Raw genomic sequence first — 27,478 nt, forward strand, 5'->3', positions numbered from 1 at the left:
GAATTCAGACACCTATCAACCTTCATCTCTCGAACGAAAGCAGCGTCAACTACCTCAGACTTTCCTTATAAGACCTTCCCTCCAAATCCAATTGCTGAATAAGGGCTTATGCCCGAAACGTCGATTCTCTGGCTCCTTGGATGCTGCCTGACCTGCTGCGATTTTCCAGCCACATATTTTAAGCTTCCCTCCAAATCAGGCAACATCCTCGTAAATCTCTTTTAAACCCTTTCCAAACCCTCCACCTCCTTCCTGTAATGCAGCAAGCAGAAATTTATGCAGTACTCCAAATGCGGCCACACTGGAGTTTTGTGCACCTGCAGTATGATCGTACATTGATGTGCGTCTGGAGTAACATATCGGTCAGACCACCTAAGGATGGCAGTTTCCTTCCCCATAGGACATTAGTGAAACAGATGAGCTTCTCCTGACAATCTATTCATGTTCAATATCAGTTTGTTCTTCCCAAATGTGAATTCAAATTCCACCATCTGCCATGGCAGGATTTCAACCCAGCTCCCCAGAACATTACCAGGGTCTCTCGATGAACAGTTCAGCTTTAATGCACTTATTTACCAAATCCCCCGGAGCGTGATTAACTTGTGCAGTATGATTTGCCCTAGGTTTTGCCCTCATGCTGTCATTGACTTACTTGTCTAGACATGGGTAATTTTTCTCTGTTATGCAATTCTTTTTCTCTCACGAATATACTTTAGTTGAGAGGTATTTAGTATCCCCTTAAGTATTTGCCAAATGTCTTCAGCTGTCCTACCTTTGACTGTCCTGCCCCGCCCAAACAACACCGTCCTTAGGCCACTGTAAGTATTATTACCCAACACGAAGGAAAGGGTATGTGACTCTGGAATGGAAAGGGGATGGAAAGGGTATGTGACTCTGTTCTCACTCTTTCAATCTAAATTTGAAACTGCAGTAAGATGTGGTCATTCTTTCCAAGAGGATCCTTAACTGCAAGATCGTTTTTCATTGCTTTCTTGCATCAAATCTAAAGTAGCCTGCTCTCTGGGTGGTTCCATGACATGTGTTCTTAGAAACAATCCTTCATATACTCTATGAATTGTACTTGGAGCCTACCCATTGCCAAGTTGATCAATTGATTCAATATTGGATTAGTGGTGCTGGAAGAGCACAGCAGTTCAGGCAGCATCCAACGAGCAGCGAAATCGACGTTTCGGGCAAAAGCCCTTCATCAGGAATAAAGGCAGTGAACCTGAAGCATGGAGAGATAAGCTAGAGGAGGGTGGGGGTGGGGAGAGAGTAGCATAGAATACAATGCGTGAGTGGGGGAGGAGATGAAAGTGATAGGTCAAGGAGGAGAGGGTGGAGTGGATACGTGGAAAAGAAGATAGGCAGGTCGGACATTTCAAGGAGACATTAACTGAGCTGGAAGTTTGAAACTAGGATGAGGTGGGGGAAGGGGAAATGAGGAAGCTGTTGAAGTCCACATTGATGCCCTGGGGTTGAAGTGTTCCGAGGCGGAAGATGAGGCGTTCTTCCACCAGGCGTCTGGTGGTGAGGGAGCGGCGGTGAAGGAGGCCCAGGACCTCCATGTCCTCGGAAGAGTGGGAGGGGGAGTTGAAATCTTGGGCCACGGGGCGGTTTGGTTGATTGGTGCGGGTGTCTCGGAGATGTTCCCTAAAGCGCTCTGCTAGGAGGCGCCCAGTCTCCCCAATGTAGAGGAGACCACATCGGGATCAACGGATACAATAAATGATATTGGTGGATGTGCAGGTGAAACTTTGATGGATGTGGAAGTCTCCTTTAGGGCCTTGGATACAGGTAAGGGAGGAGGTGTGGGAACAGGTTTTACAGTTCCTGCGGTGGCAGGGGAAAGTGCCAGAATGGGAGAGTGGGTCGTAGGGGGGTGTGGACCTGACCAGGTAGTCATGGAGGGAACGGTCTTTGCGGAAGACGGAAAGGCGTGGGGAGGGAAATATATCCCTTGTGGTGGGGTATTTTTGGAGGTGGCGGAAATGTCGGTGGATGATTTGGTTGATGCAAAGGTTTGTAGGGTGGAAGGTGAGCACCAGGGGCGTTCTGTCCTTGTTACGGTTGGAGGGTTGGGGTCTGAGGGCGGAGGTGCGGGATGTGGATGAGATGCGTTGGAGGGCATCTTTAAACACGTGGGAAGGGAAATTGCGGTCTCTGAAGAAGGAGGCCATCTGGTGTGTCCTATGGTGGAACTGGTCCTCCTAGGAGCAGATCCGGCAGAGGCGGAGAAATTGGGAATACGGGATGGCATTTTTGCAAGAGATAGGGTGGGAAGAGGTGTAATCCAGGTAGCTATGGGAATCAGTGGGTTTGAAAAAATGTCAGTGTCAAGTCGGTCGTCACTAATGGAGATGGAGAGGTCCAGGAAGGGGAGCGAGGTGTCAGAGATAGTCCAGGTAAATTTAGGGTCAGGGTGGAATGTGTTGGTGAAGTTGATGAATTGCTGAACCTCCTCGCGGGAGTACGAGGTGGCGCCAATGCAGTCATCAATGTAGCGGAGGAAGAGGTGGGGAGTGGTGCCGGTGTAATTCCGGAAGATCAACTGTTCTACATAGCCAACAAAGAGACAGGCATAGCTGGGGCCCATACGTGTGCCCATGGCTACGCCTTTGGTCTGTTGGAAGTGGGAGGATTCAAAGGAGAAATTGTTAAGGGTGAGGACCAGTTCGGCCAAACGAATGAGAGTGTCAATGGAAGGGTACTGTTGGGGACGTCTGGAGAGGAGAAAACGGAGGGCTTGGAGGCCCTGGTCATGGCGAATGGAGGTGTAGAGGGATTGGATATCCATGGTGAAGAAAAGGCGTTGGGGCCGGGGAAACGGAAGTCTTGGAGGAGGTGGAGGGCGTGGGTGGTGTCTCGAACGTATGTGGGGAGTTCCTGGACTAGGAGGGATAGGACAGTGTCAAGGTAGGTAGAGATGAGTTCAGTGGGGCAGGAGCATGCTGAGACAATGGGTCGGCCAGGGTGGTCAGGCTTGTGGATCTTGGGAAGGAGGTAGAATCGGGCAGTGCGGGGTTCCCGGACTATGAGGTTGGAAGCTGTGGGTGGGAGATCTCCTGAGGTGATGAGGTTCTGTATGGTCTGGGAGATGATGGTTTGGCGATGGGGGGTGGGGTCATGGTCGAGGGATCAGGAGGAAGAGGTGTCCTCGAGTTGGTGTTTGGCTTCAGCGGTGTCGAGGTCAGTGCGCTAGACTACCACTGCGCCCCCTTTATCCGCTGGCTTGATGGTGAGGTTGGGATTGGAGCAGAGGGATTGGAGGGCTGCGCGTTGTGAGGGTGAGAGGTTGGAGTGTGGGAGGGGGGACGACAGGTTGACGCGGTTAATGTCCCGGCGGCAGTTGGAAATGAAGAGGTCGAGGGCAGGTAATAGGCCAGTGCGGGGTGTCCAGGTGGATGCAGTGTGTTGGAGGTGGGCGAAGGGGTCCTCGGAAGGTGGGCGGGAGTCCTGATTGTGAAAGTACGCTCGGAGGCGGAGGCGACGGAACAATTGTTCGATGTCACGTCGTGTATTAAATTCATTGATGCGTGGACGGAGGGGGATGAAGGTGAGTCCTTTGCTGAGGACTGATCGTTCGTCCTCAGTGAGTGGGAGGTCTGGAGGGATGGTGAAAACTCGGCAGGGCCGGGAGCTGGAACCTGGTGCGGGTGTGGAGCTGGGAGTGGGGTCGGAGCCAGTACCTGGAGTGGGTGTGATGGTGGGGGGAATGGGCTTGGAGGCATGAGCTGGGGTGGTTTTTACCTTTTTTACCCAATTGATTCAATATACCCGTTTATCCCACCGTTGTTACCTTCTCACGAACCCTCATTATTTCCGAACTCAGAAATAATTTGTGGAGACAGTGGCTGAAAATTACTTTCCCAAAGAGGTTTCTTTCCTGCTTTTTATTTGTACCTGGACTGATTTTCATTTTTTTCCCTCGTGCCAATATCATTTCTTAATATAGCCTTGGTATCCTCCTTAACCAACACACCAATTCCACATGCTTTACCTTCATGTCTATCCTTTCTGAATACCGAGTAGCAATGGACAGTTCACTGTCCTGTCCTGATGTTTCTGTAACCATGTTTCAATCATCCTTACCAGATCATACCCATTTATCTCTGTATCTATTGCCAGCTCGTCAATTTTATTCCAAATGCTGTGTGCTTTAAGGACAAAGGTTTTTAAGTAAGTTCTTTTAATTTGTTTTTCCCCTTTAATACTTTCTTGACTACGAGCTTCCTGATCTCACACACCTCACTCCTTCACGTCCTCCACACATTCTATCTTCATTTGTTAATCTCTGATAAACATCTCTATCATTTATTCCAAGCTCCAACTCACATTTTGGACTGATTTGAATCCATCTCGCAGCATTGTCATGAGACTGGCCATGCCTGATATCCAACTCACCTCTACCTTCTGCTCAGTTCCTGACCTGCTGCTTTGTTTCCTAGCCTCCTGGTTTATTAATTTAAATCCACCCAATTTGCACTAGAAAACCTCCCCACCAGGATGTTGGTGCTCCTCTAGTTAAGATGCAATCTGCCCATTTCTTAAAGCTCCCAACTGTCCTGGAAGAGGGTCCAATGACCCGGAAATATGAAATCCTCACCCCTGAACTAGCTCTGTAACCATATGTTAATCTATACTGCCTTCCTAATCCTTACCTCTTTTACACGAGGCACTGGGTGTAATTCAGACATTACAGAGAATTGTTCACACACACACACACACACACACACACACACACACACACCCTTCATTACTTTGCAGAATAATACCAGTAACGTTATAAATAATCAGAATGATAAGTGGAATGAATGAATTAGTTAAAGGTAGGATGCCTGAAATTAGAGTAATGAAATTACTCTTCATTGATCAGAACAGACGAAGATGTGTACTTATTGCAGTGATCAAAATTATGAAAAAATTCAGGGTAAAATAAGAATACACCGTTTCTCTTTGCTGGAATTACAGCATTCCGTTTCAAGATCGTCAGCACAAAACCTCGTAGTGAGATAAGGCAAAAGTTCTTTATTGAAAGAGCTGTTAGGATTTGGAATGCCCTGCCTGGGAGATTTGTGAATGAAGATCCAAGAGGGATATATTTGAAAGTTCTGGATTTCAAGGGCAACATTGATAGAGATGGCAAATGGGAGGATTTAGGAGACATTTCACAAGCTGATACATACATAGTGGTCCAATAGCCTCCTTTTGTGCATTAAAGTTCTGTACTCCATCATGTACAAATGCAAGTCAAAGCCAGTATTGGATTATTTTCAGTTGTAAATCTTGGCAAATATCTGATCATTTTGCTGCAGCATAACCATTTAAAATGCAAATATTGCAAGGTCAGCTTGATGATGAAGTCTAATTAGTACTCAGCACACGAATATTTTAAATCATGTATCCCTACAAATAAAACAAACATTTCCTTTGCTTTGCCACAAAACTCTTTGAAATTGTCTGACTGTTCACTCACACAGATGTATGTTCATCGTTCTCTTTCACATTTCACATTAACTACCATTCATTCTAAAAAATGCAAGCTTTCAAATTCTTGTTCACTTCAATTTAATCACACAAATCATTTATTCAAACTAATATTCTCCGTTCATGTTAAATTTTTCAATTGTTGTTAAAGAGCTAAAGCTTTCATATTTTGTGAGAAATTAAACTGATTGATTATATATAAATTTGTAAGAATGCTATTTCTATATGATTGTTCCATCGTTTTCTCACTCTAAAAATGCAATCATTCAGAAGCCAACGACTTTTCAAATGTTGGAGCGACGATGTATTCTTTTGAATACTGACAATGCGTATGTAATTGTCGCGAGTTTTGAGAATATTTGTAGCTCAGGTTGAGGTTTTGGATGTAGGCTTTTTCGTTGAGCTGGGAGGTTTTGGATGTAGACTTTTAACAATCTTCATCTCCAGTGGGTCTCAGAGAACCAATGCTGAAAATTCCTGCTTTCTATTTATATGTTTGTCTTTCTTTGGATTGGTGATGTCATTTCCAGTGCTTATGTTATTTCCTGTGGTGAAGTCACGTCCTGTTCCTTTTCTCAGGAGTGGAAGTTGAGGTCTAACTCGATGAGTTTGTTGATAGAGTTCTGGTTGGAATGCCATGCTTCTCGGAATTCTCGTGCGTGCCTCTATTTGGTTTGTCTGAGGATGGATGTGGTGCCCCAATCGAAGTGGTGTCCTGCCTCATCCGTATGTGAGGGTACCAGTGAGAGAGGATGATGTCCTTTTCTGGTTAGTTGGTGTTCATGTATCCAAAAGTATGTAGTTGTAATCAGCACTATAGTCAGATAACATGTTCTTTGTTCGATATTAAATAAAATATACGTTCTTTATTTTTGTATCATAAAATGTTGGCAGGAAAGTATATTTTAGTTCCATAAATATAATATCAATCCAATTGTTTTCAGAGATGCTGCAATTATTCTTTGGTTGAAAAATGATATTTCGCATTTTTGTGAATCACAATTCACAAACATAGCAAATATCTGATTTTTTTTCAGATCAGCTTGCAATCATAACCTACATTGAAAGAAGAATTTGAAAGATTTGAAGTTAGTCACAGCTGCCTGTGATACTGGGTAATGCATTATTCTTCTCTGAAATGATTCCAGAGAACTTCCACCTGAGTCAGGGCAGTCATTCATTCATTATTTCACAACAAATTATTTAGACTCCATCTTTAGTCTGAGCCTTGCCGGGGGCAGATGAATGAACATGGAGTATCAGAATCGCATCACACAAGTTAATTATGGTGATGGCATATGGCCTACCTCCCAGACTCCAAGCATCTGCTACCTGGACCAGGCACTGGGCGAAGACGTTAACAAGTTGACAGTATTCTGCAGCACATTGTGTCTCGCAAAGAAACTTCTAAAACCGTATCCAATAAATGTCACCTTCACATTCAACAGTATCAAAATAAAATGTACATCTCTGTTGATGGATAAAAAATAATACATGGGTCACCCAACAGAATCTATCTGAAGAAAACAGCCGTTAACAACTGAACTTGACGGAATCTGTCCAGTGTAGTTCGTCACACACAAATTGTACTGGTACTCTTGTGACAGTAAGAATGCACGCCATAAGTGGACGTCTTGGTCTAACGCCCTTACAAAGATTCCTGAATTCACACACATCACTCCCTCACACATTCAACAATTGATTAAAATCCACAAGCTTGGTGAAACTTGAAACAGAGAACAGTGCAGCACATTGCAGATCTTTCGACCCTTGACGTCCAGCCAACCTTTTATCCTACCCTAATATCAGACTAACCCGACATATGCTTCATTATTGTATCATTCAGTTGCCTAACCAATAGTCGCTTAATATATCCCCAATGCAGCTCACTCAATTACAGTTGCCAACAGTACATTCCACCCTTCCACCATTCGCTTTGTGAGGAGCCTACCTCTGACATCTCCACTAAATCGTCCCCCAATTACATTAAAGTTTTTCTCCCTCGTGATAGATATTTCCACCATCGGAAATAGTATCTGGCTATCCACTCTATCTTTGCCTCTCATCATCTTGTCCACCTCTACCAAGTCCTCCCACATCCTTCTTTGCTCCTCTGAGAAAAGCCCTGACCTCTTCTTTGTTAGCATCCTGATAAATCTCCTCAGCACCCTCACTAAAGTTTCCACATCCTTCCCACAATGAGCCGACCAGACTGATCACAATATTCTATGTGTGATCTCACCAGGGTTCCATAGAGCTGCAGCATAACCTTACAGCTCTGAAACCCGATCCCCCTGCGAATGAAAACATCATACGCCTTCAATAACAACCTTATCAAACTGATGGCAACTCTGAAGGAGCTATGACATGGACCATGAGATCACCCTGTTCCTCCACAATGCAAGAATCCTGCCTATTTTTCTTGCAATCAAATTCGACCATCCAAAATGAATTGCTTCACACATTTCCAGTTGACCTTCTTCTGCCCTGATCAGCTCCGTTCTGCATCCTGTCAATATCCCATTGCAAATTACAAAACCCTCCACCCAATCTACAGCATCAACAGTCTTTGTTCTATCGACAGACTTACTAACCTACTCTTCCACTTCCTCATCCAAGTCAGTTATAAAAATCACAAACAGCAGAGGTCCCAGAACTGATCCCAATGGAACACCACTGATACTTCCCATTTACCACCACTTTGTGTCTTCCATGTGCCAGTCAATTCTGTATCCAGTCAGACAGGTTTCCTTGTACCCATCACTCCTTACTTTCCGAATGAACCTGACTTGGGGAATATTATCAAACGCCTTGTTAAAATCCATGCACTCCACATCCCCTGCTCCACCTTCTTCAATGTGTTTGATCCCATCCTCATAGATTTTAAGAAGTTATGTGAGGTATGACCTGCCCCTCACAAAACCATGCTGACTATTTCTAATCAACCTATGATTTTCCAAGCAATCATAAATTCTGTCTCTCAGAAACTCCTCCAATACTTTGCCCAATACTGATGGAAGACTGACTGGTCTGTAATTCTCAGGATAATCAATAGTAACTTCCTTGAACAAGGAGTAACATTTACCGCCCTCCAATCATCTGGCACTATTCCACTCGACAGTGAGGATGTAAAGATCATCGCCAAAGGCGCAGGAATCCCTTCCCTGTCTTCCTGTAGTAACCTCGGGTTTTGTCCGTCTGGCGCAAGGGATTTATCTATTTTTGTGTTTGTATTTGAATCAATCTGTACTTCATCTCAAAATGTCTACTCCCTGTCTAAACAAATGATTGACTGCTTTCCATTTCAGGTCTATATACAGTGCTGTCTTCTAGAACATATATGGTTCCCAATATCCTGTCAATCATGAATTGGAAAACATGGGAAGGCATCAATGCCTTCCTTATGAAGGGCTGATGCCCAAAGCTTTGACTCTCTTGTTCCTCAGATGCTGCCCGGCTGGCTGTGCTTTACGAGCGCCACACGTTTCGATTCTGATCGCCAGTACCTGCAGTTCACACTTTCTCTGTTACTTAGAACTGCCCCCTCTGCACACTGAACAAGGAATTAATCAGCAGAAAATCATTGCATGTGGAGCTGACTGTTTCGTTCTGGAAAGTTGCATTTGATGAATACATTTATTAAAAGAAAAATTACAATTCAACAAATATTCATTCATTTTCCAGCACTATTCTAATCTTGCTCCTAATCAGACCCTGTCTTTACAAATGCATGTATATTATCTCTCAGAACCTTTTCCCGTAAGTTCCCTACTAAAGATTTTTGGTTTACTGGTCTATAGTTCCCACGTTTTTATTTGTAGCCCTTATTGATTAAAGGCACATCATTCACTCCCCCCCAGTCCTCCAGGACTACACCCGTTGGCCAGCAAAGATACAAAAATATCAGCCAGAGTTCCTGCAATTCCTTCTATGTCCTCCTCCCGTGTTCCTGAATATATCTGGTCACTACCAGGAGACTTGTAGAAATACAAAGTCTGAAAAATACGTCTACTTATTTCAGGTACAAACACCATAGAAAGGGAATGTGACAAAATGATTTTTAACATAACAAATTCAAAAATGTGTTAATCATAGGAAGTGGCTTCAGAAGAATTTCAGCCATTACGGAAACTTGTGAATTTTCAGAAATTCACGATGGAGAAACGAGGGCCATGAAACTGATAAGGAAATCAAAAAGAGAACATGACAGCTAACAAACAGGAACAAAAACACTGCATGAATCTACAATCTGTATTTCAAAGGAAGCAAAATAAAAGCAAGGTCAAATATGGAAATTTATAATCGGGAGAGGAGTGTTTATTGTGAAGAATAGGGAAATGGTCTAGAAAATAATCAGTTGCTATGCATTTGTCTTCATCGAGGAAGATCCACAAAATCATCCAGTAATACCAATGATCATGTAGGGCTTGTGCAACTAAAGACATAAAGCCAATTTATATCAATAAAAAGGTAGTATTTGAAAAAGTGACTGGATTGAGCATTTCTAAGTCTGACAATCGTGATGTACTTCATCTTAAAATGTCAGACATACATCAGTAATACAAGCATTAATTGCACTGTCGTTGACGGCTTTATTTTCCTGTGCATTCTGCAGAGGCCAGAAGCCATTGCAGGTAAATGGAAGTTAGTGAACGTGGTCCAAGCACTATAATGGAAGGCATCCAAGCATCTACCAAGGGAAGAAGACATAATTGGACCTGCCGACCAATTAACTTGACATCTGCAGGGAAACTGTTGGAATCTATTATACAGTGAGTGATTTCAGATATTTAGAAATTAACAGCAACAATGGAGAGGAACCTGTACGTATTTCTGACAGATGTCTAACTGGATGTGCTATGAGTTGTTAGACCCCATCTATCACCCCCTCAGAAAAGGAACAGGAAATGACTTCACTACAGGAAATGACATCAACAACCCAAAGAAAACCAAACATACAAATAGAAAGCAGGAATTTTCAGCATTGCTTCACATGAGGTTCTCTGAAGATGTTACCTAGTAAGGTAATGAGATGTCTGGAAATGAACCTTCCAGCTCAGCGAGCAAATCTGCGTCCATTGTGTACAGTTTTGGTGACTCAATCTGAAAAAGAATATACTGACCACAAAAAAGTGCAATGGACATTTTGCAGATTAGTCCCACAGATGGCGAGGTTGACTGATGAGGAAACGCGGCCTATGTTCTCTCGAATTTCAAAGAATGAGAGATGTGTCACAATGAAATTTAGCAAATTCACAAAACATATGACAATTTGGAAATGAACAGAACGCTTCCCTGGCTATCTATTCCACATTCAGGGCAAATAATGGCAAGATAAGGGATTGGCCACTTCAGACTGTAATAATGAGGAAACTCATCACTCGGTGAGAACTGCCTAAAACAGGGGCATAAAAACCGGCTAGCAGGGTAAAATTAGGGAGAATCCCCAGATATTCTGCAAATGTGTCAAGCGGAAAAGAATAACAAAGGAACAGGTCGGAGTCATTCATGACTTGCCAAGTTGCATCCAAATTAACTTCGTGTTAGGAGGCAGAGGGTCGTGGTTGAAGGCTGCTCGTGTGACTGGAGACCGGTGTCCAATGGTGTATCACAGGGTTCAGTGCTGTGTCCCTAATTATTTCTGATTCAGAAGTGCTGGTGTTGGACTGGGGTGGACAAACGTAAAAGTCACATAACACCAGGTTATGGTCCAGCAGGTTTATTCAGAGGCACGAGATTTCAAAGCGCACAACACCTGATGAAGAAGCAGTGCTGAGAAGCTAGTATCTCCGAAGCTGTTGGACTATAACCTGGTGTTGTGTGAACTATGGCCTTATTATTTGTGGTACTCATAAATGATGCAGCTTGAAATACAGACGGGGATGGCGGGACTGTGACAACTCCGTTTACGTTTGATACAAAGATTGGCCGGGTGGTTCGCAGTGAGGAGGAAGACTTTATATTACAGGAGGATACAGATGGAATGGTCAGCCCGGAAGATCAAGTGCAGATGGAATGTAACCCTGATAAATATGAGTTGATACACTTTGGAAGAAGGGACAAGGAGTACTCAATGAATGGCAGCACACTCGGGAGCTCAGAGGGTGCTTCTCCACACTTCTCTGAATGTGACTAAACAGGTTAATACATAATTTGAGAAAGCATCGGGTATGTAAACATCAAGGCATAGATTATAAAAGCTATGTTGAACTTTGGTTTGGCCAAGATGGAATGCTGTGTGTAGTTCTTGGAACCATATTACGGGAAGGATCTGATTGTAGTTGAGGGGCTTAGAGGAGATTCACCAGGATGTTCCCAGGATTGGAGCATATCAGCTATGGAGAGAGGCTAGATAAGCTCGGGTTGTTTACTTTGGAGCAGAGAAGGCTGAGGGGTATATGGTTCAGAAGGATAGGATTCTGAGGGACATGGACCGGGTGGATATACAACAGCTGTTCCTTTTAGTCAAAAGGCCAAGAACAATGGAGCGCATTTCAAAGTGAAGGGTTTGAGATTTCGTTGGAATTGAGGTTTGTTTTTCACCCAGAGGGTGTTGGGGTCAGGAATGCCTTTCCTGGGAGAGGGGGTGTCATGATAACTTCACAACCATTGGAACATACATGGCTGTGCACTTGAAATGGCATAAGATTCACAGCTACGGTTTTGTCTCGGAATTTGGGGCTAATGTAGACAGTGCTGTATTGTTGATGGTACAATGTCTGTGCTTCTGTGTTTGTATGGCTGTGGAAGGTCAATCACTGAGTAGTTTAAGATAGGAATTGATGGGTTTCTGAAGTGTATATTAACTAGGGTTTAAAGATTGAACTTGTAATATCTTCTGAAAATATGTCAATGGCAAAAATTAAGTGTAAAAAGGTGCAGCTTTCTTACAGTCTGATACCAGAGAATTGAGGACATGGAAAAGGCAGAACTATGGAGCAAATACTTCAGTTATGTCTTCACAGAAGAAAACAAAACAAAAAAGAAAATTTCCCACCAAACCTAGTGAACATTATTCTGTTGAGAAAAAGAGAATAGAATGAAATTAGCAACTTTAGAGGAAGTAGTGGAACTGAAAGTAATGAGCACAGACAAAGTCAACAGACATTGATTAAATGGGAATCATATTTGAGAAAGTGACGTTTAGCAGAATTATGGAGAAGCAATAAATGCAATACGATTGCATTTCCAGAAAGATTTTTGATAAAGCCTCAAGCCTATTATGCAAATTCAAATCCTATGGGACTGGGACTAATATGGTTTTAGAATGGGAGAGCTGGCAGGAAGCAGTGAGTAGGAATAAAACACTGTGTTATTTTGAATAGAAGGCTTGGACGATATAGCAAGGATCGGGGTGTGGGCCCCAGCTATTCCCAATACACATCATGTATTTGGTTGAGGGGATCAAATTCAATATCTTCAAGTTTGCTGATGGCACTAAACAATATCAGATTGCGAGTTAGTGAGCAGGATGTTAAAATGCTCCAAGGTGATTGAGACACGTGGAGTGTCCGGGCAAATACGTGGTGCATGAGGAGCAATGGGGAGGGGAGGCGTGGGATATGTGATATTGTGACCTTTGATGGGAAAAACAAAACTGGAGCCTATCATTTGAAAAGGGATTGGTTGAAAAATGTTGATCTATAAAGGAACTTAAGCTGCATTTTTGTTTCTTCTGTGCAGCCCTCCGAGGTCAATGTCGGGCAGTGAGATAAGAATCATGAAGTCAATAGTGGTAATGGCATTGGCACGCTGACCAGTGTACACAGACCCAACAAGTGGGGAGCTGCAACATTGAAAAAGGATCTGGATCTCCCTGTACACCAGTCACTGAAAGCAATATTGGAGGAGCAGAAAGCAGATAGGCAGATAAATCGTGTATTCACTTTCATTTCATGGGGATTTGAATACAAGTGTGAGGGTGTTTTACTGCAGCTGTACAGGGCGCTGGTGAGACCTCATTTCGAACATTGTGCAGTATTGTGTACAGTTTTGGTCTCCTTACCTAATAAAGGACAAATCGGCATTGAGGGAGAGCAGCGAAGATGACCAGACTGATCGCTGTTGTGGGAGCAGAATCAGGGGCGGCTGGGCCTGAATTCCATGGGTTTTAGGAAAATGAGTGGATATATCAGTGAAATATATAAAACTCTGTCGGGACAAGACAGATTGGAAGCAGGGGTGACAATTCCCCTGGCTGGGAAATCAAAACAAGGGGCCACAGTATTAGGTACAGACAGGCCACTCTGCATTGAGATGAGAATAAATGTCTGCACTCAGAGACTGGTGAACCTGGGGAATTATCTCCAAGATCAGACTGTGGAAACCAAGGCACTGAATATAAAAATGGATTCCTGGAAACTAAAGGGATAGGGAGAGAGCAGGGTATGTTATGAAGATAGAGGATCAGATATCATTACAGGTTGCTCTCTAATAACGTGGTAGCTGTGTTTCTGTGCATCACTGTGTTGCAGAAAATCATGCAATATTAATAATGTGATCTATGGGGAAAAGAGAATAATGCACGAACCGCAAAAAATCAGTAAAAAACTAAAATTAAAGTTCGTCTAACACACACTATCACAGTCTAATTAAACCCTTAAATCATATATTGTAATGAAATAGTGCTGTAAATGCAACACTTTCACAATACGTCACTGGCTACATCCCCGTACCTTTCACCAAACTCTTCACCAGAAAGAATGCAGGGCTGACTGACCACGTGATGCCAACATGGAATTCCATTTCTCCTCAAGATTCTACCCTGGTTTGAAATAAAGTTCCTTCTAATTGGAGAGAACACTTCCCCGTTTCAGGCTCAGGTTCAAGGCTTTGCAGAGCGGATTGCATTCCTGTTTTAGCTGAACACTCAGAGGGTGCATTTTGCAGACAGAGGATCCTGAAGCTGGGTTTTGTTGTTCAGCTGGTGCCTGGCAAGGAATCGCGCCACAGTGAGCGGGAGCTCACTTTATAGAGAAAAGGTGCACAGTTCACGAACCGCATTGCAGTCAAATCACGTTTAATAAACCCGCGTTATCAGAAAACTGTCTGTATATTGAATCGACGAGCAAGATTGATGGACTGCAGGGACTACAACAGTTCTTATTTTATATTTCACAATGTTTAAACATACTAATGGATATGAACACTGTGTCGGGAAAACTGCATTGTGGAGATTTTCTCCATGAACTAGAATGAGGAAGGCACAATGTGTTGTATGACCTATTCCTTTCCCGATGTTTCTGTGCAGTCTGTGGGAAAGCTCTGTAAATGTTGTCACAAGCTCTCAGATGTTAGGAAGGTGGTCGCTGCAGGGTCAACAGGACTGTGATTCCCGTTCCCTTTTCTGATATGGAGGCTGGTGCCGGTTATTCTATCTGGTTTTATCCTTTAAGTTCTTGGAGCAGTGTTATTCAATTGAGAGTCTTGCTTGGCTGTTTCAGGGACCATTGAAGACTTTATCACATGTCTGTGTGTCTGGAGTCACTTTTAGACCAGACCAGGAAAGCACGGGAGATTCACTTCCTGAAAGTACATTGTGGAAGGAAATTGGTGTTTACAATCAACATTGGATGCAAGGTCACTGTGACCATCACCAGATTCTAGATCTTGATATTTTATTTTTTTAAACTTCCTTCAGCTGCCAGAGCATTATCCTGTATTGAATTAGTAATCTAGTGACGTTTCTACAACAGCACCATGTCCACATTGGAATCTATCGGAAACCACACTGAGCGGGTTATTTCTGCACTGCTTCACAACTCTGTCAAGATGAACCCCCACCAATTTGTTTATCGTGAAGAGACTGAGGGGGTGTGAAATGGTCAGAATGTAATTATTCACCTATTACGGGACTGGACACAGCTGAGTAATTTTCCTCGTTGCCAGGGAGATGTCAGAGTTGGAGGTGGAATGAAACAGTTTCCCCAGGGTCACACCTTGTTGTGCAGCACAAGTCTTCAGCCCTATTGCAGGAATGGGGTCAGGGCCCATTACCTTTGTCGTATCTACTGTGTTCAGCTGTTTGTTCATGTCACACGCAGCGAATCGAATTTGTTGAACACTACCAACTGTGATTCTGTGGGCATCATGGCGAGGGTGAGTTGGATCATCCATTCAACACCTCTGGCTGAGGATGGTGCAGATACTACATCCTTGACTTTTTCACTAATGTGCACGGCTGTTCCATTATTTAGAATGGGGATATTTCTGGTGTCCTCTCCTCCAGTAACTTGTTTAATAGTACACCGACACTTATGTCTGGTTGTGGCAGGACTGCAGAGCTTAGATCTGATCTGTTGGTCTTGCGATCATTTCGTCCTCTCTATCAGATGTTAGTTATGCTGTTTGGAATGAACCCATTCAAGTGCGGTAGCTGTAATGGGTTGTGATCAGCTTTAGGTACACATGGTTCTGACCTTGGCAAGTTCACCCACACTCGTCACTGAACCATCGCTCGGCTTGATGATAATGGTAGACTGATGGAATATCCTGGAGAAAATGTTGCAGATTATGTTTGAATACAATCCTGCTTCTGTTGCTGCTGTTGTCTACAGCATCACGCGATCGCCCAGTTTGAGCTGCAATCTCTGCAATTCAATTCTACTGATTGTTCCCCAGTTCACATCGAAACCCATTCACCCATCAGCCTTGTATTCAGTGAACGCACCTTGTTTCTGATGCAGTAACACTTTCATATTCTCATTCTGCTGAGAGTTCTCCTTAGTGTCATGCTTCAAATTTGTTACATTACTCAAACCCTTTAACATATTCATCTGAATCGTTTCCTTTCTCATAATGCCATCTTCTGCGTTTGAATTGAATGTGTTTCCCTCTGGTTTTCTCCCTGACCATGATTAAGAGCTCTCTGGTGTCAGTGATGCCAGCCTTATGCAGTCTCTGAGCCAATTAATGTATGCACTTTGCGTTATTGTTCAGTACCCAGTGTAGGGCACTCCGTGTTGGATAGGGAGTTTGAGCAGCTTTCACACATGTCATTGGAACTTGTTCAAAGACAGAAATTGCTGAAGAAATAAAGCATGTCCGGCGGCATCTTCTGTAGTGAATGTAGAGTTAATCTTTCGGATCCAGTGACCCTCTACAAAGCTCGCAGTTTCTCCAGCAATTTTTGTGTTTATTTCCAGTATCCATAGTTATATATTTAATTGTTTTTTTTGCTGTGCCTATTCGTTTTTGGAGAAACTCAGCAGGCCTGACAGAATCTGCAGAGACAGAGAAACAGAGTTGGCGTTACATGCCCAGTGTGACTTGTTCAGAACTGAAAAAGGTTGGAAACTGGGCTTTGTAATCCCTTGCCGTAGATGGGGGATGGGTGACTTGGAAAAGAAGGCATGGCAAAAGATAAGTGGGCTATTAGCAGTGGTAAACGGGAAGATAATGCAAAATGGATTTCAATTCAGGTGTGAATGGGGGAAAGGGGTTCTCTCGAACTGAGCGTAAGATGAAGAATACACAACCACACAAGGTCATAGGGAGAACAGGAGGGCGAATGTTGACCATGTGGTATTAAATAGATCTAGATCTATACGTTTTGACAGTATACATCATCACTGCCTTCACACTATGGAAGTCAGGTGCTTGACCGCTTATTAGCACGAGTAAGAGTTTCATGCTGCCTTAGTTTTGTAACATAGAACAAAACTAACAGTATGACATTTTGGCTCTTTTCTTTACCTGTCATTTTTAATATTCTTTCCAATTTGCAGAGCTTATCATTAAACGTTTGATCTTGAAGTTAGTATCAGATGGAGTGTACGAGTTTGAGGGGTGGCATTCCAGAAGTTTATAATATCATGGGAGGCATGGATAGAATGAATCGCGAAGGTCTTTTCTGCAGGTTTGGGGAGTTCAAACAAAAATGCATACCTTTAAGGTGGAAGGGAGAAACTTGAAAGGGACAAAGTGACAACATTTTTTACACAGAGGGTGATGTATCTATGGAATGAGCTGCCAGAGAAACAGTGGTAGATGCTTGTACAGCTACAATATTTCAAAGGCATTTGGACCAACATATGAATGGGAAACGTTTTAAGGCATGTGGGCCAAGTGCAAGCAGATGAGATTAGTTTAGTTAAGAAAACCTGGTCAGCATGGACAAGTTGGACCAAATGGTCTGTTTGTGCACGATATGACTGTACGAATCTAGAAAGTGAGGAAAATGTACGAAAAGATATGATGTAATAAATCGGACAGAAATATAGAACATGCATCAAGAGCTTTCGCATCTACATAAAAAAAGCTTGAAGATGTGTGTGTGAGCTGCAGCAGAACTGAAGTGAGGAAAGTACATTGAGGCCATTAGGAGGGTGTGACTGGAGAACCGGCCACAGGGAACAGGCAGATAATTTACACTAGTATTTTAAGTCACTGTTCGTGGGGAAAGTACTGTAAGCATTTCAATGGTATAAACAGTCTGGTAATAGGAGGGCAGTTCTTGAACTGTCTCTCACAAAATGAACAAGGTTTTTAACTAACAGATAAGAATAAGGGTAGGCAGGTCAGCAGTAATTCATAGTTAATTTTAAAAGAAGTGGTCACAGAGTGACTAGCGGCATTGTGTGAAATATTCCATAACTCTTTGGATTACAGGAATGCTCCAGTGAAACTTCTAATGTAGCGCCTGTCTTCAAGAAAGTAATGAGACAGAAGGCAGGAACAATTTAGCCTAACCATTATTGCTGGAAATCTGCTAGAGCCTGTTATTTAGGAAGGAATTGCAGGGCACTTAGAAAAAGCTTAATGCAGATTTGGCATGGTTTTATCAAGGGGAAACTATTTTTGTCCTGTAAAATCGAGAATATCAAGATTAGAGTCATGCTGGAAAAGCATAGCAGGCAGCATCCAAGGAGCAGGAAAATAAATGTTTCGGGCAGGAGCCCTTCATCAGGAGCACCTGAGAATGCGACAGGCAGATTTGATAAAGGGAACTGGTCAACATGAGGCTTTCCAGAGATTTTTCACAAGGTATCACAAAATAAACGTTCTGTCACAAGACAGAGACTCGTGGTCTGATGAATAATATATTAGCATGGGATGACAGTTGCTTAACGCATAGAAATCAGAGAGTCAGGATTAATGAATCTTTATGATAAAGACGTATCTACTGGATTACCACAAATATAAGTCCGACGGCATCAGTTATTTACAATCTATACTGATAGCCTGAAGGTGAAAGCTGAGTGCAATATGCATCCGTGTTTGTGGATGACACTGAGAACCAAAATGCTGGCTGTTTTTTTTAATGAAGAGGACTCCCAAAAAAGGAGAAGTATCAAAGGATTGGAGTTTCCTGTGTATGAATCATAATGTCAGCATGCTGATGCAGCAAGTAACTAGGTTGGTTCATGAGGCAGCTTCCTGGGATGGAAGGGTTGAATTATTGAATACATCTAAAATGGTGAGGCGATTATTCATTGTGGTTGAAATGAATGAGGGTGATATTACTGAAATGTACAAGATACAGAGGGAGCTTGACTAGGTAGATGCTGAGAAGGTGTTTCACCTGAGTCTCGAACTCGAGGCGTTAGATAACGAATAATGAACATCGATTTCAATCTGAGGTGAAAAATGATGTACTCTCTCATAAGGTAGTGAACGTCTGGAATTCCCTAACCTAGAGAGTTGTGGAGGGATACAGGGAATTTGGTAGGAAATTGGAGTTGAACCCGGAAGTAGATCAACCATGTTCTTATTGAATGAGAGTTCAGGCCTGAGGGGCCGAATAGCCGACTCATGTTCCTACTTCCTATGTTTTTATGTTATGATTTTGGAAATTAATTAGTTATTTTTCTGGAAGTCGTGTTGTACAATGTTGCATTCGTGAGAGGAGAAAAATTGCCTGAGTTAACCCTGGATGGGATATGGAGGCAGTATTCTGAGCAATTCCAGAGCAGAAGTTGCAAGTGGGGAAGCCTGGAAAAAGGGATTACGGCTGTGGGCCACTTCTTGATCAAGCCTGGAATTTCCAAGGGTATTTCCGAAACTACACGTAACCATCGGCATGGCCTCGATCTGCCTTTGTGCAGCAGGTCTGAAGGGCTGAATCGGACATCAGAATACAGGGCTGAGGGACACGAGTGGGCCAATCGACCCTTTGACACTACACCACCAGTAAAGAAGGTCATGGCTCCTCTCATTGTGCTCCCAGCTGCACTTTTCTCTCCATGCAGCATTATCCCTGATTCATCTGTCTACGGAAAATTAGACAAAGCCATAAAAAGATAATATAATATTATATAATATTAATATAAAGGTTCAGCCATCCCAAACTTCTGGGAAAGAGAATTCCCACTTGAATGAAATACCACTTTGTGAATTTTTCCTCACTCCGGTTCTGACTGTGGTTGGAGGGTGTCACTGTTTACTTTTATAGTCCCACTCCTCCACTGCTCACAACAAATTTTAAATGTAACCGGGTTGGTGATATGACCGATGATAAAGGTCCCAGATTGGGTCAAGTTTAGCGATAGGAACAAGTCAGGCAGATTTCTTTCATCAGCCGCAGATAACAAACAGGGCTAATGGAGCAGCATGTTAGATTTTTGGTTAGTACTGCTGCCTCATATCAACAAGGAGCTGAACTCAATTCCAACCTCGTCCGAGCCTCGATGTGGTGTTTGAGCATTCTTCCCATGTGTGTGTGGGTTTCTTTCCAGTTCTCCAGTTTCCTCCCACAGTTCAAAGATATACAGCTTAGTTTGATTGACCATGCTAAATTACCCAGAGTGACCAGGAATGTGTAGGTTAAGTGGGTTAGTCATGGGAAATGCAGGGTTACATGGATAGGGTAGGGGGACAGGTCTGGATAGGATAATGTTCGGTGGGTTGGTGTGGACTCGATGGGTCGAATGTCCTCTTGCCACCCTGTAGGGTTTCAATGACAACGGCGTTAAGATTGGGCTATACAAACTCCCAGTTGGTATATACCTGATCCACTCGCCACAAGGCTTTGTATATTTCAATAAGATCAGCTCTCATTCCAAGGGGAGCCTGTTAAAGTCGCCATAATGTCAGCCCTTCATGCATGGAATAAATGAAGTGAAACATCTATGAACTGCTTTCAGTGTTACTATATCCTTGCTCAGATACGAATGCAAAAATAAAGCTAATCTTACACACCGATGAATCGGTTTATTTTTATTTTCTCAGAGTGCAGTGAGTCTTATGAACACTCTTCCCCGCAGAACATGGGAGGCAGAGATATTGGATACATTTCAGGCAAGGTTCATGAATCACAAAGGGGTCAAGGATTATCGAGCAGCAATGTGCAGTGTTGGGGAAATTGTAGACAGTGGTTCCGAATGACACGGCTCCAGATAATCCAGGAATTAAACAAAATGGATAAGATCGATAAAGTTTTAAAGGGGAAACAAGTTTGCAGCGATCTGAAAGGTCTGCTTTGCTGAGCTCTGCATCACAGTAATGCTCTATCCCACCCCACCACAGTCATTTACTTAAAGGTCAACACTAAAAGAGCTACAGAATCGTTAATAATGCCAATTTGTCAAGTGGAAATGACAAAATAAGGGAAAGGATTGACTAAGTCCCAACACACAGGGCTCCCGTCAGAAGCTGTCAGCATGCCTGTGGCCGCACCTGCAACCCCCTCTGCTCGTTCGATGGACCCAGTTACTCACCAGGTCTTGGTCACCAAATTCACCAAGTTACATGAAATGATTGAAGGCATGATTGAAGAAAAGTTCAGTAGGAGGCTAGAACCACTCTCAGCCATGCTCCAAAAAATATGAGCAGCAAATTGAAAGCCTTGGAAACAGAATGGATTAGGTCGAGCGTCAAACTACAGGGGCAGAGTCTGTGATTGATTCCTCTAAGGAGCGGACCCTCGCCCTTGGAAAACAGATCTGTACCTTAACTGAACAATTTGACAACCTCGAAACAGAGGCAGAATGAAGAATGTTCATATCATCGATCTGCTGGAGACATAAGGTGTTCAGCCAGTGAGTTTTTTTCGAGAACTGGCTACCGTGTTCCTTCACTTCGAAGCTGAAGAGGGACGGGTGAAGAGTGAGACAGTTCATCGGGTTATGGAGCGCAGGTCAGACTCAGACCAACGCCCTAACCCTGTTCTTGTGCGATTACGTAGTTGCAGAGACAATCGAAGACTTATGGAAGCTTGCAGAATGCAGGAAAAAGATCCGACGAGGGCTCCAGGATTATGTTCTTCCAGGTCTTTTCAGCGGCAGTGATTCAGAAAAGAAAATCTTTTGATGATATCAAGAGAAGATTAAGGGAACTTGAGATTCAGTAATCCTTCATGAACGCAGCGGTGCTCCATATGCTTTCAATAGTTCTACGCACTGGTGGATCTTTCAATAAATCCATTGACGCTCCAGAGGACGCGAAAACTTTGTGGACACTATAAAGCAGGCTGGATGCTTTAATAGATATCGATAATCATTTTTCTCTCGTTTTAAAGAACGTTTGTTGAATCTTTCTTGGTATTAAGTAATGTTAAATTACAGTCAGGGATGGGTAGAGTACACAATTTTAACTTGATTAATATTACTATTCGTTTTTCTCCTGCTTAGTTTGTGTGTCGGGTTCGGCTCAAGCTGAAGGGAGTTATGAAGCTGATCATGAAGACTGAATGCCTACGTTAGGGCAGTTCAATCCAGATGTTTGTGATTAATTGCCCGGGATGCAGTATTGATAATGGGGCATTAGATAAAGATTTGTGACGTGCAACTGCCCCCAGTGGGGGGGGGGGGGGATGGTTAAATTCCCCTCCTGAGTGTCATTGGCATCTTTTAGCCTGTTTTTCGTTTGTTTTTATATGTATTTAGTTGTACAACATTTTGAAAGCGTGCTAGTTGTTGTAGTTTTAGTTAGTATGTTTTTTTAGGCTCGATGAGTCTTTTTTCATTGATGCTCAGCGATTTCTCATTCAAGTTCTTCCTCTTTGGATTTCAAATGTTGTTCCAGTGTGTTATGGCTAATGTCATGCATAAATGGTGTATCTGGAGCATTAAGGGGAGGCGGTTAAGAGGAAAAACGTACTTTCTAGCCTTAACAATGAGAGGGTTGATCTTGTCCTATTGCAGCAGATGCACCTCGATGACAAGGAATATTTGACGTCACAGCAGGGCGGGTTTGAATGTGTTTTTATTTTCGTCATTTAATACTAGGAGTAGGGGAGAAGCCATACTGGATAAGAAGAATCTTCTATTTAAATTACTAGATTGTATTTGATACTCACGGAAGGATCACAATCCCCCAAGCCTTGAACTATGGTAAATAATCCAATATTTTGAATAGTCATTGCGACCCCCACCCCCACCCCGGCGTACACTCTTAAAATCCTGGTAGATGCATTTTCTTGCATCATGGCATACTATCGTAGAAGGAGATTTCAACTGTCTTGTGGAACCCACGGTGGACAGAATGTCCGAAGGCCCCTCAATACCCTCTTTATAATATAAGCAATTGGTGGATTTGCGTGCAGAACTAGAGCTGGTGGATGTCTGGAGGCACATCTACCTCAGAAGTAGGGCTTTTAATATCTTCTTTAACCCGCAGAAATGCCAGACCAGGTTTGATTTCTTCCCTATCCCTGCAACAATCTTAGATTCGGTGGCATCCTGCATAATTGGGAATATTACCATTTCTGACCATACTTATTGATAAAGATTGAGGGAAATATAACAGATTCGAGACACTGGCGAATGTATCTCTTTATTGTTAAGACTAGTTAGTTCATTGAGTATTTCTGTAATGAATTCAGATCTTTCTTAGCCATTAATTCAGATTCAACCAGTAAGCCATCCATTCTATGGGAAATTGTTAAGGCTTATGCCAAGGGAATAATTATCCCTTAGGATGCAGCAGAAGGGGGAGCAGGAAAGTTGAGTTGAGGCACAGCTGAGGGCAAGCGAGAGGGCATACTGTGATAGACCCTCAGTCGCTAAGCTGCACAGGATCACAACGCTTCGGTCTACAGTGAATTTCACGCTCACACAGACAGCCAAGAAGGAACTTACTTTTGCTAAACAAAGGCTGTTTGAACATGGTGATAAGTCAGGCAGGTATCTATTCTATCTTGCCAGGAAAACGAGCGCCCCTCTAAGCCATTACCTCAATTAGGGAAGATATTGGGATCCTTACCTTCAATTCCAAAAAGATTAATGTCTCCTCTCCGAGATTTTTCTCCGTATTATTTCAGACTGAGCATTATGTGGATAGATGTATTAAAATGGAGTCATTTTTCATTTTTCAGGAGTAACCCCTGAATAAGTGTGCCTTAATGCACCATTGTCTGCGCAGGAGGGTGTGAAGCAGCTTCAGAATTCAAAGGTGCACGTTCCTGATAGATTTCCTCGTGAATCTTATAGATAATTTATAAACCTATTGTCAGGGCTGATGTCTAACAAATTCTCTCACTCATACAGTCACGAACCCATCCCTCCATCCTAAAGAGAGGCTCATATCTCTCTGATGCTGAAGAAAGGAAGACCCTGGAGGATTGTGCTTCTTACACGCCAATTTCACATTTAAACGTTGGTTTCAAAATCCTGTCTGAGACTCGTGCATTAAGGCTGGAAACTTTGCTGCCTTACGTTGCCAAAGAGGACCAAACAGGTTTTATAAAGGGCCGCAGATCTTCCCACAATGTGAAGAGTTTACCAATATGATCCAAGAGGGTCAATAACAATCTGTCCAGGGATTATTGATCTCTTCTGATGAGGGAAAGCATTTGATTGGGTTGAGTGGCCGGATCCCTTCTATACATTAGAACGGTTTGGTCTATGCAAAGTTTTTATCAAGTGGGTGAGGGACATTACCGCGATCCTCTGGCGGTGGTTCTCACTAATGGTGTGGCCAACCAGTAATATTAATATTTCTCCAGGCAGCCGACAAGGTTGACACCTTTCACCATTAATGTTTACGTTGGGGATTGAGCCACTGGCGGAGGCCATCCGTAGGGATGTCAACATATCTGCTCCAGAAGTGGGATAGAAGTCACGTAAGATTACATTGTATGCAGATGAGGGTCTTATGTTTTTTGTCAAATCCCGTAATTTCGGTAGGTCATGTGATGCAATGCATTAATTCACTTGTTGCCTTTCCGGGCGATAAGATTAATTTTACAAAGTTGGAGGCCATGCCTATGGGAGATCTTAGGGAAATACCTGATACTGAGGGCAAATCCTGGTTTCCTTTTAAATGGTAACGGGGGTGGTTTCCCTATTTCAGTATTGTCATTACATCTGTCTTTGATCGTTTATTTAACGTGAACTGTGTCCATTTGTTTGACAAAAATTAAACAAGACCTTCAAAGATGGTAAGCATTTCAAATATCCTGGCTAGATCGGATAGCTGTTATTAAAATGAATGTCCTTCCTCATTTCCTACACCGCGTGTGAATGTTTTCTTTGATGTTTCCCAGACAGATATTTCGGAAATAGAATGGCTGGTTTAGCTCTTTTATTTGGCACCATAAGCGATTCCTTATCAAGCTAACAAAATTGCAACTGCCCCATTGATTGTGGGGGGTAGATCTCCCAGATTAAAAGCTATCAATTAAGCTTTTTTTTATCATCCTATATTCGTGCCTGGGATTTATGGAGTATTGTCAAAAACTAATGATTATCAATACTGTTAAAACTTGAAGAACAATGCGTCAGATCGAGAGCAATACAGCCAAAACCATGTTTCTTACCGCTTTAATTGCTATACCAGGTTGTCAACTGGGGATAATGGATACCAGGTTTAAACTGTGGGCAGCAAGGGCGGTACCTTGCTTGAGTGATTTAGAATTAGTAGAATCCCTAAAGTGTGGATACAAGCCCTTGGGCCCAGCAAATCAACTTCGAACCTCTGAAGAGTAACCCATCCAGACCCATTCCCCTACCATTCTATATTTATCCTGACTAATGTCTGAACTTACAGATCCTTGAACACTTTGAGTGATTTAGCATTGGCCAATTCATCTAACCTGCACATCTTTGTGACTCTTGGAGGAAACCTATACAGTCACAGTTGAGAACATACTAACTCCACACAGCCAGTCACCCAAGGCTGGAACCAAGCCAGTGACCCTGGTGCGGTGAATCAGCAGTGCAAACCACTGAGCCACCACGTGTTACTTGAGGGAGAAACAATGATATCATTTGATCAAATAACTCGTAAGTATGAACTACCTAGTAGAGATTTCTTCTGTTTTTTTTCCAGATTAGAGGTTTGATTTTAAAAACACACTTTTAACAGACTCTTATAGATCCGATACAGAGAAGCGGGTGCTTACTGCTAAGAATACACTCTCTGTCAGTACCCTTTATTATTTGTTGGAGAGTGTCCCCTCAGACAAGACTGTGCAGCTTCGTGATGTCTGTGCGAGAGAGTTGGGGGGGGGGGGGTTAGATCTCTTTGGAGACATGGGAGGATATTTGTGAAAATGCTCGAAGGATTTTGATCTGTAAAAGGACCAATTCCATACAGTTGCAAATTCTTCATAGGGTCTATCTAACACCAGATTTTCTCTCGAAATTCAATGTGGGATTATCTTCAGCATGTCCTAAAGGCAGAATGACTACAGGCACTCTTACTTATAGCATGTGGTCCTGCTGCAGGTTTTGTATATATTGGATCACTGTGTTCGATGCGGAAGAGTGGGTCTTAGGGGACCGAATTCTCTTTTCCTGCACCTGCGCAGAGTATCTTACGCAGATGCACATGGGAAAAATATATCCTTACTTTCTCTGCTAGGAAATAATATTCTGTTGTGTTGGATGTCTGAAACTCCCAGGATGTATTGGGTCTTTGTAAGCTCATCATGGAGAATATCCCTTTGGACATAGAGTCATAGAGATGTACAGCATGGAAACAGACCCTTCGGTCCCACCCGTCCATGCCGACCACATATCCGAATACAATCTAGTCCCAACTGCCAGCACCCGCCCCATAACCCTCCAAACCCTTCCTATTCAATATACTCATCCAAATGCCTCTTAAATGTTGCACTTGTGCCAGCCTCCCCCACTTCACCTGGCAGTTCATTACATACATGTACCACCCTCTGTATGAAATAGTTACCCTGGAGGTCTCTTTTATATCTTACTCCTCTCACCTTTAAATTATGCCCTCCACTTCTGAACTCTCCGACCCCAGGGAAATGACTTTCGCTATATACCCTATCCATGCCCCTTATACTTTTGAAAACCTCTATAATGGCATCCCTCAGATCCTAAGCTCCAGCGAAAACGGCCTCAGCCTATTCAGCCTTTCTCTATAGGTCAAATCCTCCAATCCTTATAAATCTTTTCTGAACCCTTTCAAGTTTCTGAACGTTTTTCCGATAGGATGGAGAGCAGAATTGCACGCAATAATCCAACAGTGGCCTAACCAATATCCTACAACAGCTGCAACATGACCTCTCAACTCCTGTACTCAATACTCTGACCAATAAAGGAAAGCATACCAAACGCCTTCTTCACTATTGTATCTACTTGCGACTCCACTTTCAAGGAGCTATGAACCTGCACACCAAGGTCTCTTTGTTCAGCAAAACTCCCTGGGACCTTACCATTAAATGTAGAAGTCCTGCTATGATTTGCTTTCCCAAAATGCAGCACCTCGCATTTATCTGAATTAAACTCATCTGCCATTTCTCAGCCCATTGGCCCATCTTGTCAAGATCCTGTTGTAATCTGAGGTGACCTCTTCGCTGTTCACTGTACCTCCAATCTTGGTGTCATTTGCAAACATACTAACTGTATCTCATATGCTCGCATCCAAATCATTTATGTCAATGAGAAAAAGTAGTGAATCCAGCGCCGATCCTTGTGGCATTCCACTGGTCACAGGCCTCCAGTCTGTAAAACAACTGTCCACCACCACCCTCTGTCTTCTACCTTTGACCCAGTTCTGTATCCAAATGGCTAGTTCTTCCTGTATTCCATGAGACCTAACCTGGCTAATCAAACTCCCATGGGGAACCTTGTCGAAACCCTTACTG

The sequence above is a fragment of the Chiloscyllium punctatum genome, chromosome 21, assembly GCF_047496795.1.
Source record: "Chiloscyllium punctatum isolate Juve2018m chromosome 21, sChiPun1.3, whole genome shotgun sequence".
Lineage (NCBI taxonomy): Eukaryota > Metazoa > Chordata > Chondrichthyes > Orectolobiformes > Hemiscylliidae > Chiloscyllium > Chiloscyllium punctatum.